This window comes from Sciurus vulgaris, assembly GCF_902686455.1.
Source record: "Sciurus vulgaris genome assembly, chromosome: 5".
Lineage (NCBI taxonomy): Eukaryota > Metazoa > Chordata > Mammalia > Rodentia > Sciuridae > Sciurus > Sciurus vulgaris.
In genome coordinates, this window is record NC_136465.1 from 72,249,903 (window position 1) to 72,275,478 (window position 25,576).

Genomic DNA, 25,576 nt, shown 5'->3' on the forward strand with positions numbered 1-25,576 from the left:
ATTCCTTTTTTTTTTTTTTTTTTTTTTTGTATTTGAAGCTTAGAGAAGTTAAGTCAATTGCTGAAGGGCATGTACATATTGAATGGCAGAACCAAAAACCTAACTTGAGTCTTGAGTTATAGGAGTTTTAATAAACCATACACTTGTGCCAGTGTTTCTGGGCTCTTAGACATAGCACTGGTCTTATTTGAACTCTACCTTGGAGTGGTGCATGCTCACAAGGAGAATTATGATATTCCAGCAACCGTCAACACCTTCAAAGGAGTAACATGCATGTGACTGAGCATCGGGAAGACCCCAAGGCTGACAGTGATTGCTCACTCACTGGTCAGAGAATTTCCTATTTATTCTGTCCCTCAGCTTTGGTGGACTGTACTTAACCTAGCATATTATTTTAGGTTGAGTCATATGAATCATTATTTTTTTTTTTTTTTGGTCAAAATGGCCTCATGTTGGCAATGTTTTACAATTGAACCTACTGTATCAAAGGTACTAAATAAATATGTGTTATCTGACTTGAGAGGATCTGGAAGGTTTAGGGGTTCATATATTCAAAGCAGACTCAAGTTCCTCAGTCTGTATTGGGACTATCATGCCGTAGTGTCATCGGAGGATGAGTTAGGTATCCTGTGTGAAAGAGCTTACTTAGTCCGGTACCTGAAGTTATCCCTGCATAGACACCCTGCTTTCCCTCAAGAGGCCTACAGCCCAACAGCACAGACAGACCCGTCTTGGCCCTGGAGTCTAGGGGTTGGACAAACATAATAATTAAGAGCATGGCTCCATAATCAAAGGACTCTGGTGAGACCTCAGTTCTGGCATTTACCTGTTCTGTGAACTTGGACAAGTAGGACAGGAATAACAATATATCTACCTAATAGAATTATGAAGATTAAGTAAGATAATGAAGACAAAGGAATTAAAATGGTAGAAGGTTCTCAGTTTTCACTGAAACTATTACTTTTATGACTACCATCAATACTCTTATGTCTCAGATGAGAGGGAGCCCGTGAGGACTTAGCACAAGGTGGCGGCTTCTGCTGCCTACCACCTCAGGGTCAGGTCACAGCTTCTAAAATGATGTCATCTGTGATCATCATACTTAGGACAATTGAAGACAGGTCTGAGAACAAGGCATCTACCTTCAAACCCTCCACAATCACAAGGAAGATTCAGAAGCTTCTAGGGATGCTTTTCTCTGTGGCTAGTTCTCTCCTCTAGGGGAGGGACCCTTATAAGAATCTAGGGGTTGAAAGAAAGACAGAAGAATTATCCTCAGCTACCCAGAATATCTGTTGTCCAACTCCTCTGGGTTGAGTGAGGCTTCCTAGGAGATTGCTCAGGAAAGGGGAAGTTCAGTGGACAGCTTTATCTTCTCTGATCAGATGAAAAGCTCTGTAACATTTGGGGACACTCAGTTTATACACTTCCACCCTCACTTCTGATGCCAAAATCAAGCTCAGGGGTCCCCAAGACCTCCCTTAGTTTCAATCATTTGCTAAAATAATTTACAAGACAGCAGTTCTACTCCTGGTTATAGTTTGTTACGGGGAAAGGAAACAGATTGAAATCAGCCCAGGGCAGAGGCATAAGTGTGAAGTTCAGGAAGAATCCCAAATGTGGAGCTTCCAGGTGTTTTCTCCCCTGGGGTTAGGTCATTGTTACTGTCCTAAAATCAATAGGTGGCAATACACATGGAATGCTGGCAGACAGGGAAACTTACTCCAGCCTTGGTGTGCAGAGTTTTTATTGGAGCTCCATCATTTCAGCACCAGTGACTTTGCACATTGCCCATCTATGTCTCCAGCCCCCCAAAGTGTGAGTTTCTGCCATAAAACTCCAAAGCCTCCACTTCATATCACCTTGATAAATGGCATTGTTACTCTCTGCTTGGCCCGGTGTCCCCTGGCAAATGATAGTCCAAAGGCTTATAGATTTCCTCCAAGAACCTACAAGTAAAGCCAGACCTCTTTTGGGAAAGGTTAAACTCTTCACAGGCTCTGTGTTGGCTCTGTGGAAACTCAGATAATGAGATAACTACCCATTCCAGGAAGTCCAGTGTATGGGGAGAGAAGATAATGTAACCAGTACAAGTCTGTTGGTGTGTACTGTTACCACAACCACCAGAGGGAGCTGCAGTGAGGTTCTTCCATTAAGAGCAGGCTTGACCCATGAGTTTGGCAACAATCACCTAGAGAATAATCACCTGAGAATAAGGCTGACCTGATTAGTGGAGTTTGTGTGTTGGGTTGAGACCCACAAAACATTTATGAAAAGAAACTTCTTGAGTGTTATTGACATGCTTATCAGTTCCATTGGCCCAGGAGATCCTTGCACACAGTCTACCTCACTCACTGACTTTGAGGGTTGATTGAGTGAATAGAAGGATCGGACATCTGAGCCTCCTCAAAACATCAGGAAGCTCAAATCTCAGTGACGGTTGAGACACTAGCAAGGTTGAATAAAAGTAAATGAGTGACAAAAAAGTAAATGAGGGACAAAAGTATGTAGACATGGTTATGTAAACTATCAGAGACCTGGCCTTAGCCCCCCTGCCATTGCTGTCCCTCTCTGCTCTAATGATTGTAGCTGCAGCACAGAATGCCCCTGGGAGCAGCGAGAGGCCATGCACATTTTTCCTTTGCTTCAATTTTTTCTGTCACTGTCCTGGCTCCGTCTGGGGTGGGATGGGGTAATGTCTCTGGATGCTCTGTGGCACCATTTGCCTACTTGACGGAGGCAGGATCTCCATTCCACTTATTCCCACCTCTCACCCTCCCAGGATCTTGCTCATCTTGCCACTGACCTCACCATCAACACCTGATGGAAACTCAAACCAACTGTCCTTTCCTCTCCACTCACACAGTCCATGTTCAAGGACTGGCCCTCACATTCTCTAGCTGGGTCCTGGGGATGAGCAAATGCATGAAACTAATTCAGAGGAAGTGTAACAGTGTCAACCTGGGAGAGGTGGCATCACTGGGAGACTGTTAAGTGTCCGTGAAAACTATAAAGACCTCATTTCAAGGTGGCCTTCTTGAATGGGTGCTCATGACTTTATGCCCCAGGAATTTTTGTCACCTAACATAATTTTACCATGAGGCCTCTTTTAGTGGGCTGGGAACACATCACTTGTCACATTCCTTTATTTGCTCAAGAGAAATAGCATAGTCCTGCTCTCATCTCAGAGTACCAGTAATCAGCAGCCACCTTTTCATAATTAATAATCAATGATAGTTGTGTTTGGGTGTGTGGGGGGGTTCTGAGTAGTTTAAGATCTTCACATTTTGTGATTTTTTTTTTTTCAAAAACACATTTTGGTATTTGACTCAGGGAAGCAAGAGAAAGAAAACTTGGTTTGTTCAATTCAGTGGTACTCACTGAGAATTTATCATAAACCTGGCACTGTTGGGGTGCTGGGAATTTGAAGTGACAAAGACAAGATCATGGTGTTTGATGAACACACAATCCAGTGGGAGAGCTAAGTATGAAAATAAGTCACCAAACAACAAAGTGACTGATGCTATCTAAGGGGGGATAAACAATTGCATCTTCTGCAAAGGGTGATGTTCAGGGAAGGGTTCCCAGAGAAAGAACTCCTTCAAGCAGGCCTTGAAAGAACAATGGAGTTCTGCAGGTGGAGAAGAGAAGGAAGTTATTCCAAGCAATGCCAGCCACCCAAAGACAAGGAGGTGTGAGAATGCATGGTGTGTTCATTGAGGACCCAGATGAGCCGAGGCCACCACCCACTGCTGTACAATTTGTGCACTGCACAACTCCAGGGGAGGATAGTCATGCAGACTGGGATATGAATGATGCAGCCTGGAGTCAGGCAATATGGCAGCCTAAGAGAAGGGTGGGATGGGGTGTAGTTACAAATCATCAGAAATTCCACATTCGTTTCATCTGTTGCCATAGCCTGCTGGCAACACTTTGCTAAGTGCAATTGCTCGGCAATGTGCATTGACTGAGCAACTGTTGGGAACTTGGGGGTTGACCTTACCCCTTCCATTTTGCCTACTCCACACACAAGGGCTATTGAGGACTGTCTAGCAGGAGGTCAGCACCCTTCAAACATGAGACACAACACTCACCCACATTTCTGGGATAGGTGGGTTAGTCAGTGGGACTGAGCCAGCCCCCTTGCTCATCCTCATGGATGACTAACAGCATAGGGACCATCCAGTTCAACACTCTCACCCTGTGAACCAGGAACGGAGGGTCTGAAAAAGTCTCCCTCAAAATCAACAGCTGGTTAGTTCTAGAGGCTGCACTAGGAGCTAAGTCTCTCACCTTGAATCTCAGTACTTTTTGCACCAAAAGGCTAAAGAATTGTAATTGAGGACCAAGTATTTATCCTTCCAAGAAGGGAAGGTTGTGCCTATACCAGATGCTATGATAGGTAACTTTTAAAATCTTGGTGTCAAGAAAAAATCATGTCTGAGTCTCATCACAACCCAATGTGGGCTGGGGGTCTAGCAGTTACACAGGGGAACAGGGGGCTCTGTCTTGTGATAGAAAGAATGGAGAAAAGACACCCACTCTTAAGTGCTTTACTTTGGAGGACTCACGTCATTGCTGCTCCCATCCTAGTAGTGAAAACAATCACAGAATGCATCCACAAGCAAGGGTGCTGAGAGAAGCCGTGTAGCTGTATCAGGAGTTTGAGATAGGCTCAGTGAGCATTCAACCAACAAATGATACAGTGGAAATATGGCAAGTTCACGTCATGGCTGTTATCCCTAATGAGAACTGAGTAATGGCAGTCGACTGAATGGTTATCTGGTGTCTACCCCAGAGTCATCACTTCCTTCTTCTCTGCCCCCTGCCATGGTCCATTGCACAGGTAGAAACTGAGACCCAGAGACCTGTCCAGGGTCGTAGCCAACCACACAGCTCAGAACATAGGAGGTTTGGATTCCAGGGAGCACCATCAGGTAGCGGATGCTTTCTCTCAGAAGACAGTTTATAGCAGCACGCCTCGGCACTAGATGTTTACAGTGGCAGACAGCGAGGTCCCTGGGGAGGAGAAGGGACAGGACAGGGAGAGAGGCACAGATGTCTTCCCTCTGTTGCTCCCCTGTCTGCCAGTCACACTTTCTTCTGACTCTGTCATGGAATTGTTTATTTTTATTGACAGCAAGCACCACTACTCAGAATACCTGTCTGCAAGGAGAGAGCAACAGGGACTGATTCTGGAGCCTAGGGGGTGTGGCACGTGCGTGTGTGCCTCAGGTATTCGTCTGCTGTTTGATTCTAGCTTAGCTTTCCCCAAGGTGGAGAACACAAACCAGTGTTTCTTCCCACCTCCAGACACAGTGGATTTTGAGCTGGAGAAGGCAATGTTTGGGAAAGAGATTCAAACATTCAGCTTCTCCCCCAGGTCCAGTCTCCTAAGGTCCCTAAAACAACTTAATTCCTTCAAGTCCCTTTCCTGGTGTCAAGTTGGGCTCTCCTGGGTTTGTTCTGTTCACACACACCTCCCAAAGCTCTTTCATGCCTCCACCATGTCCTCTAACCCTCCCTACAGTATGTCTCTTCATCAATCTACTGTTAGTGTTTCTGTAGGGGACATGACCTCCCAGCCATGGAGGATTCAATTCAAGTCAGAAAACCTGCAGATATTCAACTGCTATTGACTCAGTCAATCAACATATTATTTATAGTTAATGTTAATGCCTCTTTAGAAATCACATTAGTTTCTGGAGTCCCCCAACCCCTAAATTTTAAGCATTTTTAAACTAGCAGCTTTAATTTAGGTTTTTGAAGCTTCAGTTCATTGGGGATAGGCAGGCAGGCAGATAGATTGACAGATGATTTTTTAAGAAAAAGAGTAAATTTCATGAGATCCTTGGCGAAAGCTAAATAGCACCATGGTGGGAGCAGTGTGCTAATTACTCTCATTCCTGTTATTATCTCATTTAATCCTCAGAGTAAGATGGGATCGGTTACTATATGAAAGGTACTTTATTAGACATTGCAAGGGCCAAAGTGATTTTAAAATGTCTCTGTCCCTCCCAGAACACAGGCTAGCGGCCATTGTGGTTTACCACCATTGCAATCACTACTGTTAGTGGCAACATGTGGCATGGTCCTGGTGACTGACTGACCTCACATTTGTGCCAGTACACAAAGTACTTGACAGGCATTGCCTCATTTATTTCTCTATCACTTCTAAGGGACAGGCATTATTATTGTTATACCCATTTTACAGTCAAATAACTCAAATCTCAGAGAGATTAAATCACCTGCCTGAGGCACCAAGCTAGTAAGGAATAGAGCTCAGGAGTCGTAATACTGTCACAAATAATGCAACAGAGGCCAGAACCATGGAAAAGACTACACCAGAGTCATGAATGAAGTTCCTAGGAAAGGCAAAGCTTAATTCTCATGGGGGAGCCTGGAAATTTACCTCGGTGAGTATGAAGTTGAGCTGGTACCTAAAACTATGGCAGGGGTCCAACAGGTAGATGTAGGAGAATGTGACTTCATGAAGGTGAAGACTGTGCTTGAGACTGGGCCATGAGCAGCCCACCTGGGCTGTGGAAGGAGCCCATTCATGGTTTAGGTAAGGTTTTCCCAAAGATATTTGTATTACTATAAAGAGCAGAGTTATTCCTTCCCATTTTGCAGATGGGGATCATTAAACCCTGCTCAGAATTGGTAAGGTCTAGAGAAAACTCCCAGGCATGGAGCCCAAGACCTATAGAAGAACTTAGTCACATGTCTTCAGAGGACTCTGCCTGCAACAAACTAGAAAACCCTGGAGCAGCCTGGGGCCTGCTCACTCCCAGGAGTGAAGGAGGAGGGGGAACATCCAGGAAAGGGTTCCAGAACTTTCTCCTGGCAGCTGGCTTGCTGTCCGCCCTCCATTTCTCCTTGAGCCTTTGACTTCTCCATACAACACAGAGTCTGCATTTTGTAATCTCAAGTGCTCTTGAACCACTGTTCCTAGAGATTCCCAGGTGCCTTCTCTGGAAGCAGGTTATACGACCGATGTGGAGATGCAAGGTCCCTCACCTTTTGTACAAGTCAACTTTGATTCTCTGACTGTTCTGTGTCTGGTTGCATGCTCAGGACCAGTCTACACTGTCATCCCTACAGCTAAGGGGCTCAGGGCCCTTCTCTGAAAATAACCAGAAATGAGCCATAAAACAGCCAGTGACTCACTGTCATTAAGCAGATGAAGTGTTATTGAAATAGTGATGCACTGACGATGAAGCAAGCATAATTTAGCAGAAATTATGGTAGGAGAGTTGGAGGGCGGGCGACAGGGAGACCTACCTGGCTGATGGGATCGTGAGGCTGTTGGAACAGGCTGAGGAGGTGGTAGAGATATCTTCTCCAGTGGCCACTTATGACTAGGACAGTCTTGTCAGGTTACAGGAAATGAGGGTGGTAAATCCAGAAGAGCATATTCTTCATAGTCAAGAGTCTTGGGGACAGTATTCTCTGCTTCTGGGGAAATACCTCCAGGTCTCATTGTGCACCCGGTCACCAGGGGATCTTGTTCAAAGGCAGACTGTGGTTCAGATGTTCTGTGTGGGGGCTGAGGTCTAACCAATCCTCAGGGAGGGTGGTGGCTTCTTCTGGGATGAAGGTTACCCACTGGGAATGAGGTGGTCATGGAGGCCTCTGCAGGGTTCCCTCTGAAGCAAGAAGATTTACTACTCAGGTGTGACTTTTCAAATGTGAATTTCTTCATACAAATATCTTGAGGTGTCTGTCTGGGAGTGGAAGAGGTGAGGGTCAGACCTGGAAGTGTAGATTCTGCCTGTGTGAGGGGATTCCAGGGCTGCTTCAGGTCTTTGTTCAACAGATGAGCCCCGATGACCTCCAAGTCCCCAGCAAGACCCCTCTGAGCACTGGCCAATCACAGGGGGCCATCAGGAATCAGCTTGGCCTCAACCCTAGAGGACCTAATGCATGACCTCATTGATAGGGCCCAGGGCAAATGGTTCCTTTTTAACTCCCTTGGGATATAATTTTCTGCTTCACTTACAAAGGCCAATGGGGTCTGTGAAGAGCTGCTATTCTGAACTCATGAGAAATTAGATTACAGAGCTTATCAGGAACTCTCCTTTGGAGACATCCAAGAGGTGTGTTCCTGATGCTTCCAAGACATCTGTTCTCACAGACATCATCCATCTGCAACCAGCAGACAAGAGTGCCAGGGAAGTAGATGGGTCAAGTGCTTGGGGACTGGGAGAAGATCACCCCTGGGGCCATTTTGTTTATTTCTAACACTCATCACAAACCCAGTCCCCCTCAGCAGAGGAAAAGAATAAATTCCAGCCCGGGTTGGCCTGTTTATCACCAGTGCCAAATCGTGAGGGTCCAAACAGTAAAACACCCAGAAAACTGAAAGGGTCCACACCATTGATTTCCAACCCATTTCTCAGGTTGGGGAACTGAATAGTTGTTCCAGGAAGATGGTGCTCTAGCTGAGGAGCTGGAAGGTGGTCACTGACCTGGCTCCTTGAAATCCCCTTGCAGTTCATAAGCTTCTCTGGACCAGATCACATGCTCTACAGCACTAATCTAGCAACCTCCATGGCCCCTTTTACAGTCTCTGCTTATAGACCCCCATGCTCCACAGTGCGATCCCATGCCCTAGATTCGTGGTTCTCAACCTTGTACGGTATCCTCACTGGGGGACGATTGGCAAAGTCTACAGACATCTTTGACTGTCACAGCTGGGGCAGACACAGTTGGCATCTAGTGGACAGTGGCCAGAGATGCTGACCAATATCCTACACTGTATAGGACAGCCCCTACAAGAAAGAAAGACCCAGCAAATGCTGGAGAAAGCCTGCTCTAGACAAGTACTTGGGTCTGGATCTGACCTGGGAGAGCCAGATACCCAGGAAGCCAGGATGAGATTCTGCAAGAGTCCTTGCCTTAAGGTGAGACACTCAGCTTCATTCTTCCCCTTAAAGTGAGGATGCTCCACACCATGCTCTGTGGGCCACCTGTCTTTGTTATTTGCCTTTCAAGTTGTCATCGGGTCTTTCTCCCCATGTCAAGATGGTTTTTTTTTTTCATTTGTTTGTTTATTTGTTTTGGTACTAGGGATTGAATTGATGGGGCACTCAACCAATGAGCCACATCTCCAGCCCTTTTTTGTATTTTGTGTAGAGACAGGGTCTCACTAAGTTGCTTAGCACCTCACTGTTGCTGAGGCTGGCTTTGAACTCAAGATCCTCCTGCCTCAGTCTCCTGAGATGCTGGAATTACAGGCATGCACCACTATGCCTGGCTCAAGATGATTTTAATAGGTGGATGTAATACAGCAGGAGAAGCATGGGAAAGCCAGGATCTTCCTTGTGTTATTTCCCGTACTCACTGAAGATGGCATTAGTTGCAGGTAGAGAGTCAGGATTGAAACTAAACAGAATCAGATCATGACTGCATGCTGGTAAAATACCTGCTCATCTAGCTACGTGCTGGGTCTTGAAGTTTGGCAAAACTTAGGTCTAAGCCAGATAATGTTAAGGATGAGGGTGGCAGTGCAGTTTGGTGAACTCACGGTGAGCGTGCTTCACTGGATGCTATGGGCACCATGATGGACACACGCTTATGGTGGGTGTGCAAGACTGTGCAGTCAAATGAATTTGATTTCCAGACAAGGGCTTTGAAGATTAGTTTTGTTTTATGTTCTTCATTCTTCTTAGCCTCCATTAGAAATAGATATGCTGTCTTATTCCACTTATCAGAGAAAACATTTGGCCTTTGGTTTTTGGGGATTGGATTACTTCTTTGCTTAGCATGATATTAGAGAGAGAGAGAGAAAGATAAACATGCTGGCAAAACACTATTTATTCATTTATTTTTATTTATCTGATATAGTCACAACAAAGGATATATATGATGTAGATAAAGATATAGACCTAAGTTAGAGTAAGTATATTTGTATATCAGGACTGAGAGTTATATTAGTGCTATCAGCCAATCTATTCACTATGATTGATCATCTTGTTTGTCTCTGAGCTTCTTACCAGCCAAAGTTAAAGGGAAAGAGGAGAAAAATTACACAACACAACATTCTTACTCCTGTATTTGAATAACAGAATGGCTAATTTCTCCAGCCATAATTTTGTGGCACGAGCAAAACTAACTTTGTTACACAACAAAACCTGATTAAAGCTGAGGGCATAGCATTAAGCACAGTTTAGGGTGACAGTTCTGTGAAACCCTGAGGGGCCATGGTTTTTAACATTCATTTGAAATGGCATCAGTCATATCCAGAGGAGTACATATGTTCTCTTCCCTAAGTACAATTTCTCTGGCTAGATTTTTCACTAGGAGTTCTTTATAGATAATCTAAGATAATACTTCCATACAAGGACCTGAATGCTGGTCTTTTAGATCATAAGCAGATGGATATAGATCAGTAGAAGTGCTTATACCTGTCCCTTGTCTATATGTACATTTATTTGTTCATTTATTTTTCCACTGGTTCTTCTATCCATCCATCCATCCATCCATCCATCCATTTGTAAAACCTCTCCTAATTTTGGAAAGCAGAGGGGGAGGACATCATAGTTGACAAAGTACTTATTTAGATGAGTTTAGATGACTGTGAGTTAAAGTCTTCCATCCTCCATCCCCCATAAACGCCAGGCTCCTCGCCTGGAGGTGAGATGCACGGGTCTCGTTGTTCCGCAGGGAAGCTGTCAATGATACACGGACAGGTGAGGTGAGGGAAAGAAATCAGAAAGGTCATTGAGTGAGTACCTGTGTAGCTGAATGGATTTACAAACTGACAGCCATGCTGCAAATTTAAAAAAAAAGTAATAAAAGGTTTATAGCATCTCTTTCATAAAAGGACAACAATCCGCCCCTTGTTCCATTCTGTTACACATTTGTATTCGCAGCCATGCCTGTTTGCACAACCAGTTCTATGGGCACAAGTCAATTTATTTTTGTTTTTGGCACCACGCTTTTCAGTTGCCAAGAAACACGTCAGTTGCTTAATGGTTCATCTAATCCACCCTGTTGATTCTTTGCAATACGATCTATTTCTTTGTCCTTGGTCAAATCGGTCACATGACTAGATTAGGCCTGAGATTCTGCTCTTACCATCTTTTCTGCAGCTGCACACACATCCACACACACACATTCACTCACATGGGTATACCTTTGGGGGTCCCCAAACTTTAGAAGCAATTTTGAGCAGGTTCAAGCACTTTGTATCCCTTTGAAATGACCCTTGTGACAACCCATGGAGCTGTCACATCTTGAGGCTCTGCATCTGAATCCTCAGGAGCTATTCCATTCTTGCTAAGGCACCATGCTGGTTGTCTGAACGTTAACTAGAACATCTTTTTGTTGTTGTTGTACCACACTGCTGAAAAACTTTCTGTGATGTATTAGTCCCTTTCCCCATGTTGGTGATCATCACACTTAGCTGAACCTACCTTTGAAGATAATGGCTCATTAGCACATAAAGGGCATGGATTTGGGGAAGAGACAAATCTAGCATTGGATTTTAGCCTTGAATGCCATTCATGGGACATGCGATTGTAGACAACTAACTTTCATTAATTTGGGTTCTATTTACTGGTCTACAGAAATAAAATGGAACACATTTACGCTGTGAGGTTATTATGAGAGTTATGGATAGTGCAGGTGAAGATCTCAGAGCCAGTGTATCCTGCGCGAGGTGGTTTTGGTTTTCATAATGCCAAGTATCAGAGTATCTTATAATTGCAAAATGTGTGAGAAAAAAATTGAGTCGAATTTGGACTGTCCTTTTGAAAAACTGGATGCCCAACTACTGTTCTTTCTGTTAATAATATTGATGTATAGTGAGAAAATATCCCAAGTTTCCCCATGAAGGGCTGCTTGTGTAAGTGGTCCATGAAGGTGTATGGAGAATGGGTTCCACCTGCTGTTCCTGGCTCTGCTGGACCAGAGCAGAAGGACTGGGTCCTGTGACTCCAGCCACACAGGAGAGGGACGGGGAGAAAGATTCCGACTACCTACCTCAGATCTGACTACTTGGTCCCCAAGCCTTATGGGATCCATTCTATATTCAGTGCAATGGGGGTAGGTTATTTTGGGCAGAATTTCCTGTTGGAGAAACAAGCAAGCAAACAAAATTGCTCCTTGAGCATCGTAAGCCCCTTGGAGTTCTTTAAGGCAAAAGGCATTTTGATGAATTTTCAGATAATCATAGACACATAGATGGCAATGCTTGGTCTCAAAGATATGTAGACAGAAACTTAAAAAGGAAGGTGTTGGCAGCAGAGTCACAACCCCAGGAAATTAAAAACTCAGGAGGGCAAATCCAGATGAGGGCAGGTGGTAAAACTGCAGTAGGAGGGACAGTGGCTCCTGGAATCACAGCTCACTACAGTCCTAAGACTGAGCTGCGCTCCATTCTCTCTGCCAAGCCACAACGTGCAACCCCTCAGAGTGATAGGAAAGAACTGAGGCCACTCAAATTCCTCCCATCCCTTCTCTAATTCAGAACATCATAAAACAGACGACGTGAACCAAGATGTCTAGCACCCAGTCTCCCAGGCCCATTCTGCTTTTAAGGCTGGATTTTCAATGATTAATCAATCACAAATTAGTAAAGAACAAACAGTAAACAATAGGAAAATGTTACCATGTCTTCCAGTGTTTCTGGAATGCTAGATGGCATTCCCCCTAATAGACTCTCATTAAGTATAATTAATTGCTTACCGTGTGCCAGGTGGTCTGCTGGGCACACCCAAATCACAGAGAAGCACGATGTCCCCAGCTCCTTTAGGGCACTCAGTCTGGTGGGGAGGGCAGAGGGCGTGGGGAAATACACAGCAACACAGGCAGTAACTGTCAGCGAGTGGCAATAGGCCAGCCGGCCAGACTCAGCAGGCCACCGCACCTGGGAACAAGAGAGTTGGGGATCTGTTTTCTCCTGTGTGTTTCATTGCATTGATTTCAGTAGAAGAAACCTCAGCTGGATGTGCAGTGCCTTCCAGACAGTGACAGCTTTTCAGGCATCAGGAGAGATGAAGCGGGGTGGGGAGTTCTTTCCCTCTTGAATCTTCCATCCAAGGGACCTGCATGTTCAGGGGGAAGGACTGCGATGCCTTTTGCTCCAGGGACTTCAGGTTCATGACACTAGATAACTCTGTGAATGGGGCATTTGCACCTTACACTCATGCACAGGGTGTAAGAACTAGGGTGCTGCCCACACCTGCCTCCTCCAGGACCCCTGCCCTACCCTGTCCCCTGGCCAGTGGTGTCTCTAATGCCAAAGGGCCTTCCAGGCTTGTTATGATTAGAATCTTTTCCCAATCACCTGCAGATGTGCTCAGCCTTTTTCTTGTGATGCTTGTACACAGCTCAGCCTCCTTTTCTAGGAATAAGCTACCTGGTCTTGAAGGGGTGTCCCAAGGATGCTCCTTCCTTTCTGTTACCTTCCCATAACTTTCTTCAATGCCTCATCTGAAAAAAAATCCTTCTTCCTTAAGTGTCCCTGCATGTTTGAAGCATTGTTATTTCAGGGACTGAGCTCCAATAATGGGGATAGACAAGCCTCTGTTTAAGAGAGGGCTGGATCACCTGCCAGTTGTGTCAGTCTGGGTAGATAACTTGACCTCTCTGAGCTTCTGTCTCTTCTTCTGTAAAGTAGGATTGATGTGAACATTACAGGGTGACATGACCAAAGCACCATGGCATATTGCAGGGGGCAGTCACTTTTAATGCACTCCCAACTTCATTTTTGGTACACCTGTAGCTTGCACACATCAGTTAACACTTTATGCATATGTCTTATGAGCCAGGACTTGGGCTAATCACTTATAATAGGCACTGTCTCACTGAATTCTCTTGTTTTTGTGATGTAACTATTATTTTCATCATTTTCTAGATTAAATAACTGAGGTTGGAGATGAGGAATGTGAAACAGGGTTCTCTGAGGGTCTTCCAGCACCCTCCATCATCTCTCACATCTGCTCTGGGATTATTTGCTTATCTCACTACATCTGGTCTATCATACATATGTCTTCAGCACCAGCAGGCAGTGTGTGTTGGAGGGGTGGGGCTTGGGGTGTAAGGGAAGCCCATGGCCCCATCCTCCAGTGACTTGCAGCCTGGTTGGTGGGAAGGGAAAGGGGGAAAGAGAGAAAGAACTGCATGAATTTGTTTGAGGGCAGGGACTGTGCTTTTCTATATTTCTACTGGAGCCTCTTGTCCTCAGCACCCAGCTCAGGGCTGTGCCTGGCAAGTAGCTCATGCCTGTCGCCTCTATGGACAGTAGAAGGCAGCAAAGACTTGCAGAGAAGGAAATGATTCAGGGGCAGAGCTGTCTCCTTGCACCTCAGGATGGGATGTGTAGGTCTCTGCTGGGACACTCTAGAAGGCTTCTTTCCATGGCTAATCTACCTGTTAATGAGGGCTGTTTCTCTAGGTACAGATCTTATGTTATGACAAATGTAGAAAAGTGAAAAGTCACAATCCTGGCCCTCAAGAACCCAGAGTCCAGGAAAGCCACTAATGTTAGAAAAAAGTTTTACAAAGTTCCAGGAATTGAAGGAAATACAAGAGTCCAGGGAGAACCTAAAAGAGCCTTTTTAAAAATTAGGGCCATAATGGATAGAAGGGAGGAGAAAGGCAGGACAGCCTGAAGGAGACACCCATACCTGACTGTATTGGCAAGAGCCTGGTAGGTCTGTTAAGTGACCCAGAGGATCCTGGTGAGAGTGAAGTGATGGTTTGAAGAACCATCCCATGGTCTTTGGGCCTGAATTCAAGTCCTGACAGTCAGTGATGGCTGCCCAGATGTGGACAAGTCATTTACTGCTCAGCTTCAGTCTCCCCTCCTTGTCAGTGGGATAATAATACCTACCATGAGGGTCATGCTGAGAAAGGAAGTCTGCTTCAGGACAGTGTCTGCTGTTGCTGGAGCTGGGGATATGGCCAGGTATGGTTTTCCTCTCACACAGCCTGACCCAGTCTTATTTAGGAAGTATTTAGATTTCTTCTGGAGGAGAAAAGCCAATAAACCAACTTGATATTCCTTTCCTTTATTGAAAAAAAATTAAGGCAATCCTTTTTAAATTAGCATCTTGCATTTCAAATGGTAAACCAAGGCTCAGAGAAGCCATTCAACTTGCTTCCACCCCACATAAACCAGAAGTTGAGCCTCTGGAGGCTGCAATTCAGCTGGAGACCAGAGGGGTTTGCACCTGAGTGTGCCTGAGAATCACCTGTGCTCTGCTGAGGGCAGAGTCTCTGGATCCACCCAGAGGAGGTCGGTTGGAACAGGGCCAGGATGGGGCTGGCACTTCATTGTGCTCCAATTCTCTGGGTCTTGTGACATAGGTGGCCCGGGGTCTCTGCTGAGATCCTTGACCCTAGACCCCACAGGCTTCTTTCCTCTCATGACACGGAGCATCTTTCATGACGCTGTCTTTTCCTGCCCTAATATAGTCTCTGGCCTGGGCACAGTCTAGGGGCACTCTTCTCTGGCCACTAAACTGTGCTGGACTGTCCACTAGACTGTTTGCCTCTGCGATAGGCAGCTCACAGGGGAGGCCCAAGCACATGAACTGCCTGCAAAGCAAGAGATGACCACTTGGAGCGCTGCTGGATGATCCAGGTGCCCTGGGCCTTGCCCTCCTCTTCTCTCCCTCCCCTGTGCCTGGGTGCTTGGGGCAATGCTGAGCCCGGAACTTCTCTGCTGAGTCTGACTTCCTCTGCGCCTCCTGCTTTGGGACTCCAATCTCCCTTCCTCTCATTTGCGTCTCCCAGTCTCTTATCCCATGGAGCTCCCTCGCTCTTTCTCCCAATATCCTGTCTGATCTCACCCCACTGAGATCCCCAGCATCCCGCCTGCCAGAACGGAGCTGGGAGGCAGTGACTAATGTGCTTGGAGGTGAGTCATCTTCTAAATATAAAATCCCACTCACATCCCTGGATGCAAAAGATTCCAAGGCTCCACATCCTCCCCGCAACTCCATCCTTCCTCAGGGGGCTGAGAGTTTACTCGTGAACAGAAAATAAACAAATACCGTGGAGCAGCCACGGCAGCAGCATCTCCTTGCCCTTCAGTTCTCTCTCCTGCCGGTCTCCCAAGGCAGCCAATTCCCCAGTGTCTGGATTCTCCAGCAGAAGAGTGAGGAAGACTGTGACCCCTAACCCCTATGGAGTAAGTAAGGAGGCAAGATTTATCTTCATGATTTCCCCTTCTCCCCTTCTTGGTCAGGTGACCCCAAACTGCCCATCCCACTGTGGAGGTAACAAGCCCTTTAAACACACTTATGTCTGGCAGGCACCATGCAGAGCTTGAGCGTGGACAGTGGAAATGACGGGTGTCAAGTAGGGGCCCTACTAATGGGCAGGTGCCCTCCTTCAGTGCCATTGATTCCTCTCACATGCTGGCTTCTTTACTGGCACTGACTACTGGGGTCTTTTGTTTTCCTTGGAGTCTGGATCCTTCAAATGTGTGTATAGACACATCCCTGTACATACACCTCTGCGCACACCTACCTAGACATACCATGTCTGTACCCACACACACATCTACAACAGCCTATGTATATTTAATAGTTGGCATTTAGTTGGTGTCAGTGTTGTTGTGTCCTGTACTGGATTCACACCTGGCATGGATTGTGTCAGTTCATTTCTTCCATCTTGTGAGACAGATTCTATCAATAGTTTCAATATTTAGACAAGAAAGTCAAAGTTCAGGAAGGTAAAAACAGTTGTCCAAAAGTGCAATGCTCATGAGAACCAGGATTTGAATGAGGGCTATATACTTACCTCTAGGCTAAACTAGTAGCCTTCAAACATTTGTGATGCCGATCCATTGACACAGTGCATGTGGACACGAGTGTGGATATGCATGTGTATCCATATATCCACACATGCATACATGTGGAACACATGTTTTGAGAAATAACTTTTATCCTGCCCTCTAATTTCATCTACCCCATTCTATTCTACTCTACTCTCTTTTCCATTCTGTTCTCATTTTATTTTAAAGATTTTGGTGCCCACCAGTGGAAAACACTGGCAAAATCATACCTAAACTCTACTAATCACTCCATTGGACAGTATGTAGAGAGCAGATTTCTATCATAGGACTTGGAACTAAACTCCTCTGACTTTACACAAGTGTCTTCACTTCTCTGGGTTTCATTTCCTAATACCTGTTTTTTATGGAGTTTTTCTAAGTGATCCCAAAGGCCAGGTTCATACCTTCCTGCAATCGTCACAAGCCCTTTGCTTCCATGAGTGACACTCTGAAGGTCTCTCTCTGGGGAAGACTTATGTCAAGTGACCTCCCCCAGCCTTTGCTTCATGTGTACATACCTGCACACACATGTGATGTAAGAAAAGAACTCTGACTGATGGTCTGGAAAGTATTCACTCTTACTTCCATGGTGCAGGAATCATTGGATACAGAACATAAAGACAATACATTTTCCACCTTTTAGGGATTTGCTCTTATGTGGAGTGGCACATTTTCTCATGTAAAATGTCATTTGATTCCTCTCCCCAGCTTTTTATTTGTCTGCATCTTTTTATCTTTCCTTTCTCAGGTTTTTTGGAAGGGAGAGAAAAGACCACTTCAGTGGAGGCAGTAGGGGAGACAGAAATGGAGGTAGAGGAACTGACAGGTCAGAAGTGTGTGTGTGTCTGGCCTGAACAGGACTAGGTTCTTCTCTTCTTGGTCTCAGAGTCCTTTGTGAACTTGGGCTTGGCCCTTGCCCTGTCTGGGTGTGTGTGGGACATGAGGGACTTGAACAAGGCCTAAAGTCATGAGTGACCACTCAAGAAATCCCTGAGGATGAGAATTGCTTAAGTTTTAATAACTCAAGTAACCTGTCATTCTTCCTTTGGATGCATTCAAAGTGTGCTTGTCAAGTTTTGATGAGTTTCAAACTTCCAGAGTAGCCTGTTATTGGGGGATCATTTTGTGGACAATTTACATACTAGTGCTAAATGTATAGAATCACCTAAGCAGATCACCCATGAGCATTTCCTATTGCTGTAGATGAAGCTCCTTAAGAGAAATAGTTTGCTTAGATCTCACGGCAAATCAGTGACTCAGGTTGATAGGTGTCCATTACTTACATAGATCCCAGACTCTGGAGATTGGTTGACCCTCTTTCTCTCTGATTTTGGTTTGAAGTATTATATAACTTGTCTGCTTCATTCGACCTCCATGCATCCAGGTAGACCCCCAGGCAGGCAAATATGTTTCACCCCTACTTTGTTGTATTAGTCAGCTTTTTATTGCTAAAATGAAATAACTGAGGTAGGCTAACTTTATAAAAAAGAGAGTTTTGTAGTTGAAAGTTCAATCAGCAGGAAGCATGCTCTGTTGAAGGCCCCATGGCAGGTGGTGGGAGCATATGTGCGGCAGGAGCAGGGGAGGATCACATCCCAAAACAAGCCAGGCAGAGGTGGGGTAGGGGTCAGGTTCAGGTTTTATAACAATCCTTTCACGAGAACTAGTTGGACAGTGAGTTCATTCACAAGAAATTAATTTTAAAAAAATTACTTGGTAAATGGCAGAAAGATCAATAGAGGGAAGAGAGCCGGGGGTGGGGAAAGGGAAGGGGAAAAAGAGGTCCTGGGGTCTAACATATGCCATAATTTTATAATTATGTCAGAATGCATTCCACTGTCATGTATAAAAAGAACTGATTAAAAAAAAAATAATCAGAATCCCACGAGATCCCTTAATCACTTTTGACCTGAGGACTTCCCGCTAGGCTCCACCTCTTAAAGGTTCCCTAGCCCCTCTCAGCACTGTCACCCTGGGAACTGAATTCCCAACCCAGGAACCCTTGGAGGGGACAAACAACATCCACATCACAGCCCTGGCTCTCCACAGCACAGCTCCAGGGCTGCATGGTGAGGGAGCTGACACCCAGCGCCAAGGGCACCAACCACAGCGCCTATTGAAGATGCCTGGATTCTGCTGTGAGCTCCCCTTCATCTGTCTGGAATCCCCACTTCTGGTGTTAGGTCTGGTGCCCTTTGCCCTCCATACCCTGCCTCCAGTTGCCACTCAGTTAATCCCATCAGGGGGTTAATTCACTGATTGGGTTAAAGCTCTCACAACCAAACCATTAACAGAGGAAACAGAATACCTTTTATCTGTGTCTAGACCCCTCCTTTCTCCCCCACTTCTAGCCCCATCCAAAGCCACTTGGAACTTAGTTTTCTAACTGGCTACCGATTTCATGTGCTGAAAGGGTCCGGGTGGAGAGATGGAGGGGTCACCTTGATCTCTCCACCCAGAGAGAAGAGCAAACCTGTCCAGTGGCCACAGGCTCTGAGGGCAGAGGAGGACAAGTTGCAGCCTTAAGCTGCAGCAGCCTCTGTGGTCCTCTTTCCGTCTGCATCCCCTTCCTCGCTTCCCCACAGCAGGGGCTGGTGCCACCTCTGTCAGGGTCAGAGAATCCTCTGGCCAAGAGAAGAAGGATAACAGATTGTCATTCTCTGGAGCACAAAGGCCTGCATCTTTGGAGGTTCCTGAGAGCTGCTTTGTCAGAAACAAGTGAGCAGGCCATCACTTCCTGTATTTATTGAGCACCCACTGTGTTCCAGTGACTTTCCCCATCCTTAAAATGTCTTCTCACAGCAGTAGGCCTTTGTCTCAGGAACAAGACCCAGACCTGAGAAGTGGGATACCTGTGTGTTCCTGTCAATCTGATCCATGATGAAAGAGGGGTGCTCTCTCCTATCCTTCCTTCTCTTTCTAGTTAATTAGGAAGAACAGGACTGTGACCTGCTTACCCTTGTGATCAGGAGGACACTGAGAACTGTGAGTGCCTTAAAAGGAGAATCAGCCTGAGAAAGGTTTCCTGCAGGTACAGCAGGAGAAGCAGTTGGGCTGGCTTAGCAGGCAGGGATCAGAGCTCATATTTTAGATAAAGAAATAGGATGTTTTCTTATCAGGGAAAGACGCCTGTCAGTTAATGGGACAGAAGGACATTGTCCCTTGCAATCTGGCCCTGACCAGTGTGAACCCATAGGAAGGGCACTGGCACAGGTACCTAGAGCCCCATCACCACCATGTCTCCTGAAAACACAAACCTGGCTCTTAGTACTGAAGGAAACACAGAAAGTGAGGACTCTGTGTCTCCAGGTGCCCTGTCACTTTCTCCCACCAGTAGCACGTGGTGTGCATGGGAGACTTTGCCAGCCCTGGACAGCCCTGTCCTAATGTTGAGGTCACTCATAGCTACCAAGTGGAAGGAACATGCCCCAGCATGACCCTTGCTCCCACCGAACCTACTGTGTGCTGCTGCTCTTCCCACCAGGGGCCAACCTGCCCACACCCCGAGCCTCACCCCGACTTCCCATGGGGCCACTGCTCATTTGAGTCTGTTTCTCTTGCCTTGAGTCAAAATGAGTTAGGGGATGAGGAGGAAAGAGAAAGGAAAATGCCCAGCATTTATTCTATAAAAATTCAGTTCTACCAATACCTTTGGGAAAAAAAAAAAAAAAAAAGCAGAATTTACAACTTTTTTTAGGCCCAGAGTTTTGTTTTCTTTTTGTTTCCAAACTTTGCACCCCAGGCTTGAATGGAAGGAGGCTAACTGGCATCTTGAAGACTGGTAAAGAGGTCACTGCCTCCCTCTTTACAGAGGAGGAACCAGAGTAAGAGAATAACAGAGACATAGAAGTCCTAAGCATGTCAGGAGGTGGATGGCATGTGTGTTCCTCCATTGCTTGACCTCCAGTAGTAAAATCACTGGATTTTATTGCTTGTGAGTGGTCAGCCCTGGCCAGGACACTTCACCTGCCCACTCTTGTTTCCTTGACTATCCTTGTTTCCTTGGTTCAGCCAACCACCTTTGCTGATTTTCTTTGAGAATTACATGAGATTTGAGGAATGTTTAGTGGCCAACGAGGTTCTACCCTGGGCTTTGACTCCCTCCTCCCTACCACCAGAGTTTTCTAATTTCCGAAGCCATGGTCTCCTCTTGATTGACAGGGCAGAAACCATGAAACCAGTCTACTTTGTGTTGGAGGCCTGGCTTGGTCACATGTCAGCTGTGAGATTCTGGACCAATTAACTACTCTGGCCCTCAGTTTCCTGATGTGAAAAATAATAATCCTCTCACCTCCCAGAGGTGCCTGGAGGATCAGCTGAGATGACACAAGGACCCAAGCACTCACTCAGCTTGGTTCCAGGCCCTCCTGTCCTGCCCCTACCCACTCATGTGTCCCCATAAAGGTCGGTTTCTTCTGTTTCACTCCTCAGGCCTCTTGCCACTCCTCAGCAATTTTCTAGCAAAAAATCCTTCACTTTGGGGAGTGAAATTCAGGAAGCAGATTCCAAGCCCGTCTTCCCAAAAGGTGGCATGGGATCAGAACGCAACTTGGGATCCCCACCGCAGGGGCAACAGAGAAAGGGAGCCCACTCCAGTTTCACCCTTCACACCCAGCATGAGCATATAGGACTTGGATTATAAGCGTTTTTTCCACCTGGTACCTCTATGGTGACCTGAGTTAGACGGATCTTGAGAGAGCCATTTAGTATTCTGCTCAGCCCAGACGCCCAAGGTGCCTTTGGAGCCAGGGTCAAACCAACTGGTGTTGTCTGAACACATGACACATCTGCCCCCTAGTGGCCAGAGAGGGAAAGGCATTGGCTGCTCCCAGCTAAGCTTGCTAAGACTGCATGATGGTGTGTGAGGGTGGGAGGTGGGGATGTTACCTGGAGACCCACAAGGGGGACCTAGCACAAATCCAAGCTAGAGCAATAAGTAGAATCATCACCGGGACACACTCCAGGCCCTCGATTTGGGGTTTCATTTGTTGCATTCATTCAATTAGCAAACATTTCTGGCATGTCTACCAGGTGTATGTGGTTCTAGGTAGTAGGGATCATGAAGGTGATCATGCCAGGCAACAGGAGTGGTATTGGCAAGATGGTGATTATGAGTTTCCAGTACTCCCTCTGTCACTGAAACATGAATTTTAGAAACCATCCATGCACAGAAATACTTTCACAAGAGCCAAGAATCCAGGCGGGACTTTACAGGACCTGGATAGGAACAGACACATTGAAGAGGAGGGGAAGGCTGATTCCACATTATCCTTGTCACCTCTCCCTAGCCTGTGCCATTCAGCATGGAGAGAGATGCCTTGCATGTGGGGGAAGGAGAGTTGAACAAAGACTAGACTGTGTACCCTGGCACCAGGCTGGTCCCAGTCAGCCCCAGAGCAGGACAGGCCCAGCAGACCCAGCCTCAGCAGTTTGCTAGAAGGGCTAAATGGATATTTAAAAAAATAAGATCTAACAGTACGCCTCCTGCAAGAGACTCACTTCAGTCTTGAGGATACACAACAGACTGAGGGTGAAGGGATGGTAAAAGATATTCCAAGGAAACGGTAACCTAAAGAGAGAATTGGCTCTACTTACATCAGAGAAAATAAAGACAAAAATTGGGGGTAGGAAGGGTAGTAGAATGAGTCCGACATTATTACCCTATGTGCACATGTGATCACATGACCAGTGTGATTCTACAACATGTACAACCAGAAGAATGAGAAGTTATACTCTATTTACATATAATGTGCCAAAATGCATTCTACTGCCATGTATAATTAATTAGAACAAATAAAAAAAGACAAAAACTGTCCCAAGAGAAAAAAGTTCATCATATGATGATAAAGGGTATAAAAATCATAAATACATGTGCCCAACATCGGAGTAGCCAAATATATAAACAATATACTGGCAGAACTGAAGGAAGAGGTAGATGGCAATGCAATAATAATAGGAGACTTCCACACCCCAGGTTCAATAATGGATAGAACATCCAGACAGAAAATCAATAAAGCAAGCATGGAGTTAACACTGTAGATCAACTGGACCTAACAGACACAGAGCGTTCTATTCAACTGCAGCAGAATACACATTCTTTTCTATGTTCATACAGAACATTCTCCAGGATAGATCACATAGTAGATCACAAAACTATTCATAACCCATTTAAGAAGATTGGAATTCTATCAAGTATTTTTTCCCACCACACTAGTATGAAACTAGAAGTCAATAATGGCAGAAAAATTGGAAAGCCCACAAACACGTGGGAAGCAAAAGACGCACTTCTAGACAACCAGTGAGGCAAAGAGGAAATCAAAGGGAGGGCTGCGGATGTGGCTTAGTGGTGGTGCTTGCCTAGCCAGGGCCTGGGTTCGACTCCCAGCACTGCACACACAAAAGCAAACAGGTAAATAATTTTAAAAAGGAAATCAAAAGGGAAATAAAATGTTTTTAAGACAAAGAAAATAAAAACACAACATACTGAAACCTATGAGATGCAGCAAAAGAATTTCTAAGAAGGAAATTTGTAGTGGTCATGCCTATGTTAAAAAAAAGGAAGATCACAAACAATCCACTTAATCATACACCTCAAGGAACAGGAAAGAAAGAGCTAACCAAGGCAAACCCAAAGTTAGCAGAAGGGAGGAAATAAGGAAGGTCAGGGAAAAAAAATGAAAAAAAAAATCCTAGAAAACAATAGAAAAGACCAATGAAACTAAGATTTAGTTGTTTGAAAAGATAAATGAAACAGATAAAACTTTAGCTAGGCTAAGAAAAAAAATAGAGAGGACTCAAGTAAATAAAATACTTAGGAAGAAAATTAACCAAGGAAGTGAAAGATCTGTATACTGAAAATTATAAAACATTCATGAAAGAGATTAAAGAAGATGCAAATGGAAAAGTGTCCTGTGTCATTTGAAGTAATAATACTGTGAAAAATGCCTCTATCTCACAAAGTGATCTACAGAGCCAATGGGATTGCATTGAACTAAAAAAGATTCTACACAGAAAAAAAAATAAAACAATCAGCAACAAAAAACAATCAACAGGGTGAGACAACCTGAAAAAATAAAGGAAAATATTTCTAAACCATCCATTTGATATGGGTTAGTATCTAAAATATAAAAGAAATGCAAGAAACTCAGTGTAAGAAAACAAATCTTATTTAAAAATGGGTGAAGGACCTGAATAGATATTTCTGAAAAGAAGGCATAAAAATGGCCAAGAGATCAATGAACAACAAAAAACAGGTCAACATCACTAATCATCAGATAATTGCAAATCAAAACAACCACAATGAGTTATCTATCACCTCACATCTTTTAGAATGAACGTTATCAAAAAAGACAGAAACTAACAAAAGTTGGAGAGGAACAGAGAGAAGGGAACACTTGGGTCTTGTTGGTGGGAATGCAATTGGTAAAACCATTGTGGAGGACGCTACGGAGTTTCCTCGAAAGGTTAAAACCAGAACTACCATATGACCCAACAATCCAATTTTGGGCACATAGTCAAAGGAAATGACATCAAAGAGGTACATTCACTCCCATGTCCTTTGCAGCTTCATTCATATTAGTGAAGATATGGAATCAACCCAAGAGTTCATCAAGAGATGAGGGGATGAAGAAAGTGTAGTGTGTGTGTGTGTGTGTGTGTGTGTGTGTGTGTGTGTGGTGCATGTGTGTGGTGTGTGTGGTGTATACATGCATACAATGGAATACTTTTCAGTCATAAAAAGAAGGGAAATACTGATACTTGCTACAACATGGATGGATTTTGAGGACATTATGCTAAGTGAAATAAGCCAGTCACCAAAGGATGAGTACCGTGGGGTTCCACCTAGGTGAAGTGCCTAAAGTAATCAAGTTCATAGAGCAGAAAGCAGAAGGTTGGGAGGCTGGGGGAGGAGGCAACAGAGAACTGTATTTTAATGGGTACCATCTTAGGGAGGGTGAGAAATTTCTGGTGCTAACCCAGTCCTGACTTAACCATAGGAAGAAGATGGCAATGCAGCTCCTGCTCAAAATGACCCTGTGACATTTCTCGCCCTGCATCCCTGGCTCGGGCCCTCCATGGATGTGGGTTTCTGGTTGTCCCTGGGTGACCTGACTAGGCCCTGGCGTCCTGGCCACAGGCACCCATGTCCCTCCCAGCCTGCCCTCCTCAGACAAGTGTCAATAGTGTTTTCCACCAAAGCAACTGGGAACGTGGTGAAGATGAGATCATCACACCTTCTCTGTACTACCTAACAGGTCTCAGCATTCAGCCTGCTGCTAACTCTACGTGCAGGTGACACACGGGAACACGGCCACTGTTGATCAGTGCTCTGTTTTAGCACTCTCAGTGCTCTGGAAACTTGCCCTTTTGGTTGGTAGGTGTGGAGTCAGCAAATGTTACCCTGCTGCAAGACAGCCTGGAGCCAAGACCAGCTCACCTGTTCTAGACACTTCCTTTCATAGGCAGAGACACTGAGAGCCAGAACAAGGATATCCCCAGGACTGATGGGTAAGTGAGTGGTAAAGCTGTGGCCAGGCATTCTGGCCTATGCTCCCTTCACACCATGGCTGCCTCCTGGCCCACCAGCCAGTGCTGTAGGGACCCAAGTCCACAGACGACCCTAAACCCCGTTCTTGCCGAACACCTTCCTTTCCCTGATCAGTCTTTAGAAATACTCAAAAATAATGAAGTGGCTTTATTGGTGGCTTTCTTTCTGTTCCCAATTCAGTACAATAGATGGCCAAATAAAATAAGAATACATAAAATAAATAGGGAGGAGACAAT

The 25,576-nt window shown here is 45.3% G+C and overlaps 1 protein-coding gene across 3 annotated transcripts in view; it reads left to right on the top strand.

The window, feature by feature from the left end:
- The window catches only part of KCNA1 (potassium voltage-gated channel subfamily A member 1), a 103,812-nt gene that overhangs the window by 65,068 nt on the left and 13,168 nt on the right, over positions 1 to 25,576 (top strand). For 2 of the 3 annotated variants that reach the window (XR_013763967.1, XR_013763968.1), the window contains one exon: positions 25,171 to 25,300. The exons of the other annotated variant lie outside the window; for it this stretch is intronic. The gene's annotated coding sequence lies outside the window, so the exon portion shown is untranslated. The remainder of the gene's footprint in view (positions 1 to 25,170; positions 25,301 to 25,576) is intronic. 3 annotated transcript variants of the gene reach the window in all.